Source organism: Chinchilla lanigera, unplaced genomic scaffold, assembly GCF_000276665.1.
Source record: "Chinchilla lanigera isolate Chin_1 unplaced genomic scaffold, ChiLan1.0 scaffold00105, whole genome shotgun sequence".
Lineage (NCBI taxonomy): Eukaryota > Metazoa > Chordata > Mammalia > Rodentia > Chinchillidae > Chinchilla > Chinchilla lanigera.
In genome coordinates, this window is record NW_004955506.1 from 4,918,195 (window position 1) to 4,927,465 (window position 9,271).

Here is a 9,271-nt window from a genome sequence, read left to right on the forward strand (position 1 = left end):
CAAGGGTGATCTCAGAAACACAGGCTAAAACATAAAAAAGTCAGGGCTGGGGCTTTAGCTCAGCCGTACAGTGCCTGCCTGGCAAGTGCAAGGTCATGAGTTCGATTCCTGGTACCAGAAAAAAAATGAAAACAAACAAACAAAAAAGACTCAAAACATAAAAAAATCAGAGCAAAGATGTCAGCAGCCGCACACTACAGGGGGACAGATCCCAAAGTGTAAGTCTGGGGTGGGGTTGGGGTTGGGGTTGGGGGTGGGGGCAAAAAATCTCAGAAAAATAAGTGGAGTCAAGAACTGCTACAATTTTTGCTTCATTTCTTTTTCAAATGTTCAATTTTATTGATTGGTTGACTGATTGCAGCACTGGGGACTGAACCTAGGGCCTTCACACTTAGCTACATCCCTAGCCTACCCTTATTTTTATTTTGAGACAGGATCTTGCTAAGTTCCTCAGGCTGAGCTCAAATCCATGATTTCCTGCCTTTCCCTCCCCAAAGATTGGGATTTCAGATATGGAAGACTACCACACCACTTGCAATATATTATTCTAAATGTCCAGTTTTTTGACAAAAATATTAAGAGGCATACAAATAAACAGTGCAGCATGACTCAGAACTGGGAGGAAAAATCAAACAATAGAAATTGACTCTGAGTGGGCCCTGATGTTAGAATTAGCACTGATTCAAAACAACTATTGTAAATATATGTATATTCAAAGAACCAGAGAACTTAGAAATCAATAAAATGACAATTTTCCCACAATATAAAAAAAAACGACAGGAGAAGGGGCTGGGGATTTAGCTCAGCGGCACAGCGCCTGCCTGGCAAGCGTGATGTTGTGAGTTCTATTCCCGGTACTGGAAAAAAAAAAAAAAAACAAACAAACAAACAAAAATGACAGGAGGAAAAAAATGAACTAAAGAAATTATGTCCAAGAATTAAGGCAAACAATGATTCAACAGAATCTCAGTAGAGATGTAAAAAATCTGCAATTTTAGAGTAAATGTAAAATAACTGAAGTGAAAAAGTCACAAGATGAGATCAACAGAAGATTCGAGAGAGCGGAAGAATCTAATAAGTTAACAACACAGTCTGAAGAAAGAAAAAAGGTACAGAGGAAAACGAAGAGGGCATCAGAGATTTGTAGGACGACCAAAATCAAAGGAGGTGGTAGGAGTCTCAAAGGACAGGAGAGAAATAAAGGCAGAAAAATATTTGAAGAAATTTTATCTGAAAACTTCTTGATTTGATTAACAGCAAAAATTTTTAAAATATTAATCTATATAGTTAAGGTCAACAAACTTCAAGAAGAATTAGAGGTGTGCTCAAAATATACAGTGAATGTTTAAATTTTTTAAAAATGTACTCACCGCCATTAATCCCCTCTTTAGGAAAGGCGATCAGACGTACAGTGAATGCTGCTGCCGGGGGCCATCCAGCTGGAAGAGGGGTTCGCAAACAAGGTCCTCACCCACTTCTTCTCTAGATCTGACACCGTACAACTTCCGGGTCCCCACCAAAGTCAAAATGACCACAAGAGGGAGACATTTTGGATCAATTCAAGACATTCAGACACCCACAATAGCACAACTAAAGACACTCATAAACGTGGACTTTCAGACCCTCCTCTGAAGGTGACAAGAAAGGGCAGATAAGTGTGTTTGAAGTGAGGGGGAGTATTTTGAGGAGGGTTGATGACAATGTGTCTTTTATTACAATCAGCTTTAAAAAATTTAGACATTTATCATATTTTCAATCACATTTTGTAGATTTTGTGACCCACACCTAGACTTATCATAGTTGAACTGCTAAAGCCAAATACAAAGAAAATTTTGAAAGAAACAAAAGAAAAGTGACTCATCCCATACAGGGGAACAAAGATAAGGTAAAATGACTTCTTGTCAAAAACATTAGAGCCCAGAACGCAGTAGGTTGGCATACATAAAGGGCTGAAAGAAAAAACCTGCCAATGAATAATTATAATTCCAGTAAAATTATATTTTTAGAAGGAGAGCAAGGCATTCAGGAAGCAGAGGCAGGAGAACTGCTGCATGTTCGAGGCTAGCCGGGGCTACATAGTGAACTCAAGCCCAGTCTGAACTACACAGCGAGACCCTGTCTCAAAAAAAAAAAAGGAGAGCAAGAAGCAGGCATGGTAGCACATGTTTTTTAATTCCACCATGCTGTGAGACTGCAGCAGGAGGATCAAAAGCTCAAGCCCAGCCTGGGCAATTTAGCAACGTAGTGAGACCCTGTCTCAAAATAGAAAAAAATTTTAGAAGGGCTGGGGATGTAGTTCAGTGTGAGGGCTCTGGATTCAATAGCAAATAACAGAGAGAGAGAGAGAGAGAAAGGAGGAGCATAAAAGCCTAAATGCATTCCCTAACAACCAAAACTGCAAAATTCATTGCTAGCAGATCTGCCCCATAAGAAATATTAAAGGAAGTCATTCCGACAAAATATTATCTCAGCCACAGAGCTGGAGATGCGGAGGCCACCAGTTCTCTGTGGCGGCAACATGGCAGTGTGGGGTATGTAGCGGTATTTCCAGCCTCTGGCTGTGGAGAACAACAGCAGCTCTCACTTGTGACTAAAATGCCTCCAGACCTTGCCCACGGCCCCCCTGAGAGAAACTTGCCTCTCACTGGGAATCAGTGGGGCGAAACAAAGTGATACCAGATGCGATTCAAACCCGAGGAAGCGCTGGAAATGGGTAAATATTAAGAAGTGTGTCTATACGTTCTCTTTCTTCCTTGACTTCTTTTGAAAAGTTTCATGTTCTCGTGATGAGCTATATTTAAAGATTTTCTAGTGAGAAGCCATTTCTTATAAAAACTTTTCTACTGTGTAACTAGCTCTTGTATGTTTGCCGTGCGCACGTTTGTTTAAATCTTGTGCTTGATTTGGTTTGCTAATGTTTTCTTGAAAATTTTGCATCAAGTTTCAAAACTGAGATTGTCTATAATTTTCCGTTGTATACTTTTCCTCATCTTGGGCTCCAGGTTAAATAAACTAGCCTCAAAAAATGAATTGGGAATTTTCTCCTTTCCCTAAACTGGCCCAAGGAGCTCTGCTGGGTCTGCCTGCCATCCCCAACAGTCCACAGAGTGACCCTCTGCCTTCCCCCACTCCCACTAGAGACCAGCCAGTGACACCCCCAATCCCCGGTTCTGCCTGCCTCCCAGTTCTCCCCTCCCCGGCCCTCCTGTTCCTAGATCTCTCCCCTCCAAGCCTCCCTCCTGCCTAAGAGAACTCCTGACCCCCGTGTCTGCAGCTGCCCCTCCTCCTCCGTCCTGGCCTCCCCTCCACTAGTCCCTTCCTCCCACAGCGCTGGTCACAGCAGCGCACACTCAGCCTCCACGACTGCCTTTCCACTGTCACACACATGACTCCTCCATCCATGCCCGTCACTTTGCGATCTCCCCGGGGCTCCAGCGTGAGCTCTTGCTCGTACCACCCAGATGAGCAGTTTCCCAAAGGGACTGGTTTCCAGCAGACCTTCCACACTTGGCGTCTCCTGTCCACCCCAATCTTTAACTATCCCCTTGTCCTGCAAACCATTCCTCAGCCCACAGTGGGGACTCTTGATGGGCACGACAGCCAGCCTGTCTGCCTGGAGCCCCTCTTCCTGTCAGCCTGTCTGCCTGGAGCCCCTCTTCCTGTCCTGCCTGTCACAGACCCTTCACTGTTCAACACCTTGGTAGACAGAGCCAGTGCATTGTCACCGTCCAGGCCTGCCTCTGACATGGAAGCTATGGACACCACACCGCCTCCAGGACTGCATCCATGACTGTAGCCTGACCTCCATCTGACTGGGAAGCTGTGGAACCACACCACCTCCCACGTCCACCCTCTCCCAGTCTCCCTCTAGTCACCTCCCACGTAGCTGACACCCGTTCCGGGGAATAGTGTCCATGTGTCTTCTTCGCTCTTTGACTCCACTCCTGGGGAAAAACCGCCATGTATGTGTGGTGATGCGCTGAGCCACACTACGCAGATTTACTCTGTGCAGGGGAGAGGTTGGGAAGCCGCCACCTTCACCACAGACTGTGGAAATCAACCACGGGGGAATTCAACTAACTCACCCCTCGCTGGAGTAGACTTTCTGTTCTTGCTGGGTAGACTTTAGTTCGAATATACTTCTGTGCCTCACTTTTTTTAATGGCTATATTAAAATAAAATAGCCATAAAATCACCTGCATATAATTACAGTGCAGAATCTCCTAAGTTTCGATGTATGCATATTCCAATAAAGCCATGAACACAACGAAGAAAACAAACATTGTCATTCAAAAGTTTCCTGGTCCCACTTCATATGCCCTCCCTCCCAAGTTTCCCTGTCCTGTCCCACTGTGTCCCCAGGCAGAAACTGACCTACCCTCTGTTGCATAGATGTGTTGTAATTTTCTAGGAATGCATATAACTGATTGTATATAACGTGGCCTGCCTGTCTGGCCTCTTCCACCAAGCACAATTATTTTGAGATCAATCCAAATCTATTCGTAGGTTTTGCTGAGTAGAAATCCATTGTGTGGGTTACTAGAGTTCTTTCATTCAGTGCTGGTTGATGTTTACATTGTGGTTTTCAGTTATCGGAAATGGCTGGTGTGAATGTTCTTATAGAAATCTCCCTATGTGCACACACAGGAGTACAAGGGCTGGATCACAGGTAGGTGTGTGTGCAACTTTTGAATAAACCTGCAAACTGTTTTTGGCAGGGACTGCACCACCAGCAGGGTGGGAGAGTTCTGGGTCCTTGGCTTCCTCACCAGCATTCGTGTGATCAGACTGTAATGCTAGCTCTGCAACGGGGATGGAGCGCTCGCCCCTTGTGGTTTGAATTTTCACTTAGCTGAAGTCTGCTTATGAACATTTTCATGGGCTTATTTGATATCTAGACATCTTCCTTGGTGAAATCTCTTTTCAAATCATTTTGCCTGTACTTCCAATTTTTTTGTGTTTGTTTGTTTTTTTCCGGTACCAGGAATCAAACTCACCACCTGGCGCTTGCCAGGCAGGCGCTGTGCCACTGAGCTAAATCCCCAGCCCCTGTACTTTCATTTTTAAGAATTTTCTAACTGTTGGGTTTCAAAGTTCTTTATGTGATAGTACAGAAGTTTCTTCCAGATGGGTGACTCGGAAATGTTTTATGCCGATCTCTCCTGACATCACCATTTAAGGACCGGTTCCTCATTTTGATGAGAACTAATTTCTCCTTTTCTGTTCCTTCCTGGATCTTCTCAACGATGTCGTCTGTAGGAAATCTCTGCCTGACCCATAAGCACAAAGGTTTCATCCCATATAAAGTTCATCGATTTATATTTTAATTTTGGTCTTTCATCTCTCCTTATATGGTCAGAGGTAGGGACCAAAGCCCACAGTTTGTGTGTGGCTCTCTAGGTACCCACCCATGTACCACGTGTGTCCAAACCCATTTGTCAGAAGCGCTATCCTTTCTCCACCAAATTGCTCTTGCCCCATGCTTCCAACTCAGTTGTCACTGTATGTGGCTCTGCGGGTCTCTATTCCGCCCCACTCGTTTGTCACATCTGACTCTTGATTAGAATAAAGTCTATCACCGACCCCTCTACATTGCTCGTGTAGAATGCCTTCCACTATTGTGGCCTCACCATTTACCACAGGTGGCCAGACGCACCTGAAATTCCTCTCATAATGCAGCTGGCATCTCACTTGGATCACTTCTTTTTAAGTCTGAAAGAAATGTATAGAAGTGATGCTGCTAAAATGAATACTTATTAGTCAGATTAAAGGAGGAACTATTTTTTGACTTGCCACTTCGTTACATTTAGAAAAATTTTCCACACAATTTCTTTTTAAGTACAATAATTTCTGCTACTGTGGATTTAGAATTTTGGACAAAAATATATTTTGTCTTTTCATAAAAGTTCTAAGAAAAGTATATTTTTCCCAAACTTAAAAATATGGCTTTGGAAAGTAAAACTGAGGTTGTCATAATTCATTACACACTTTACAAACAGCAGTGAAGGGAAGTCAACACAAGGGATTTAACGTCTAAACACCAAAATGATCATTTCAGAAGCTTGACTTTGTCCTTTAACAACCACAAGCTGGGGTTCTTGCTGATTTTCTTGTTAAAGATGAGCAGGAGCGTCTCCTCCGACCTGCGACAGTCATTCTTCACCATGTAATACTAAGCCAAGACCTTTCCCTCCGCTTCTTGACTGATATTTCATTGTCTGGGGCCCATCTCAGAACTGCCTTAATCGTTCCCTTCCAGTTGAGTTTACCTTCTGCAGGAGCCTCCTGGTCTTCCAGTTCTCTCCCAGAGCGTCCTGGAAATGTCACCTTTCTCTTCTTAGAACCAGCTTCAGTTTCCAATGCTTCTGCTTCCTCTTTCCCACAGCTGACTTGGTCTCCTCCCGGCCAGCGGTGTCCTCTTGGGGATCCCCTCCCCTGTCCTCACCCTCTTCTGCCTTCTGCTTGCCCAGGCCCTACTTCCTCTTGTCTTTCTTCCCTGCCGAGCTGTTGGCCTCCTCCCCGTCAGCCTCCGGTTCAGTCTCCTGCCCCTTTCTGTGCTGCTTCGGCTTCTGACTGAATCTGCTTGATGATTTTCTAATTTCAGTTCTTTGTTTTCTTTCTTCCTGTTCTTCTGCCGCTCTTCCTTTCTCTTTTATTCTTCTTTGCACGCACCTGCTCTTCTGTGGGGCCACGAGTGTCAGGGGGCAAGAGTGGCGGCGACTTCTGCGTGTGGCTTGGCTCCTCGCTGGGGGCTGTTGATCCTGTCCCTTACTCCCTGGCTCACTGCTGGAAGCTTCAGATCTTCCACACCTGCTCCGGAACGGATTCATTGTAAACTTTTGAGCTGTTCTAAGTCTAGTTCTGAAATTTCACCTTTATCCAGGGCACGTTGTCAAAAACACTAGTTTGTTGTAAAAGTTCTCTCACTTCGGGGCTTCGGGGCTGACGTTATTAGGTGTCTTTATTAATTCATCGATTTTCCGAATCCACACACGGTGTTTCTCATCACCTTGTGGGTTTTACCTTCATAGTCTTTGACACTGTGCTTCTGGTCTTCACTTACACACCTCATGTGGCTGTTACAGGGATCACCCCAGAAACCTTCACCACGGCCAGTGCAAGAAAGGCATCCACAGTTTCTGCAAACGGACACGTGCCCTTCCACTGGCATGTTCTTCGCTGATTTACCACACGAACTGCATGTAAAAAAATACTATTTTTAACTAAATGATTAAATATTCTCCCTCCAAGGTAGGTTTCAACTCTTCCTCATAGTAGTGCCCCCTAAGGCTTTACCCAGGCTCGGAGTGCAGGGGCACTGCCCTGACCCGCCTCCTCACCGCCTCCTCCCGCTGCCTGGCACTGAATGTAACTGGGGTCACTTCTTAAAACCATTTGTAAAATACTGAGATTTAAAACCTGAGTATTCTGCAGCCTAATAAACTCAAATTCATGGTAATCTCACCCGAAAGCTGCATGGCATGGACAGTGTGGGAACTGTGTAGGTGAGAGTAGGGGAAGTGATCCTAAAACATCACAATAGGACAGAGGAGAAAAGAAAGAGAACCAGAGAAGCGCCCCAGCTCCCAGCTCCTCCCCACAAAGCAATCAAGACAGAAGCCCTTGTTCAGCACACCGTCCATTAGAGGTAGGGGGTCAAGAGAGTGAGGGTGCACATGTAACCCGGCAGGTTAAATAACTGACTGATAACAGATTAGGACAGCGTGTGCCGCTGTGCCCCCTGGGATGGCAGCCTGGAGGGACCTGGACGGCAGCTGCCTGGGGCAATGCACTGGATGGGTCAAGATGGTCCACAATGGGTACAGCGAGCCTGGGCCTCCACCAATCTAGATGGCTATGTTCTTGGCCAGAGCAGGCAACAGGGGTAACGCAGGGTGGAACAGAGGTGCTGAGCTGTCAGGGAGGCTCAGAGGAGGGCACCCTGGCTTTGTGCAGCTCTTGCGGGTTCTGGGTTCAGCGCAGACTCTCCAGTCTTGGAGCACTGGCTGCACCTGGAGCTGCAGGGCAGGCTCTGCACAGCGGGCTGCGAAGGGTAGAGGGACCAGCTGGTCCCTGAGGGCCCTCGTGGCTCATTTCTCCATGAGCCATGTAAGTCCGCAAGCTACAAGCCAGCTGGGCAGAAGCAGCAACACAAGGCCTTCCTCCTCCCCTCTGTGCTCTTTGGGGCCAACCTCCCTGAGCTGCCTGAGAGTAGAGCGGGATCTGCTTGCCTAGTGAGCCTGGGTACTGAAGCCACCAGCCAAGCGGTGAGGACCCAGGGCCCACAGTGTCTTCAGCAAGTGCCTTGCAGTTGCTGGGTCCCCCTGGGAACTGAGCTCCAGTCCTGACCCTCCTAACTGGAATTTATTCCCACCCTATGGTGCCCAAAACTGTGGGCCGGCTCGGGCACAGCCCTCCGAGCCCCCTGCAAGGGCCCTCCTCAGGGTCTGGAGTGGGCGTCCTCCACCTGGGGTCCCAGCCCTTGCTCTCCATTCTGAGCCTACAGAGCCCCCACCTCCAGTCCCCTTGTGAACCCTGACTACAACAGCCTGGAATCCTATCCTGCTCTCAGCTGCCTGAAGAATTCTTGCTCCAACTGTGGGATTTAGCTGAGTTCTGACCTGTCTTTGTGTCACCAGAACACCCTATCCCCCATGGAGACCACCCCTGGGGGCCAGAGGATCTGAGCTGATGCTGTGTAAATGGTGGCTGTGCTTGGCCTGGTGGTGCACATGTCACAGGTTGCCCTGTGGGTGCCCCTTACCCAGTCATGCCCTTGCTATAACTCCACTCCAGGCGCCCCCATAATTCCCTGGCTCACTGATGGACAGGTGCACAGAAATACAGCAGCCAAAGTGGGTGTGTGAGATGTGCAAGGTTGAACATAATGCATATCATCCTGGAAAGGAATGGGATTCATAACTTCCCTGGAGCCCCGGAAGGCAAAGCCAAGCAGAATGGTGGGGATCTGAGCCCAGGAGTACAGTGCCTGTTACTTTCCCGCTCCGAGTCCCTGCTGACCCAGGAAGCGGCAGCCCTCTCCCATTAGCACCCCCCAGGGCCTTATACAGCAGCAGCCCTCTTACACCTGAGGCTGTCTCACACCCCCGCCCCGTGTGGCCACCCAGACTGGTGCCCAAGCACTGAGTGTGGCTGTGTCCATGGCTGTGGCTGGCACCTTGGAGCCCCCAGGATGTACAGCAGCAGAGAGCAGCAGGTAGAGAAGGTGCCAACCGGCACCAGGAGTGGCTGAGCCCTGGGGGGCAGAGGT

The 9,271-nt window shown here is 47.4% G+C and overlaps 1 pseudogene; it reads right to left on the reverse strand.

Annotated features, from left to right (window-relative positions):
- Window positions 1–6,049: 6,049 nt before the first annotated feature.
- On the reverse strand, window positions 6,050–7,478 carry LOC102027091 (annotated as a pseudogene).
- Between the last annotated feature and the right edge of the window lie 1,793 nt (window positions 7,479–9,271).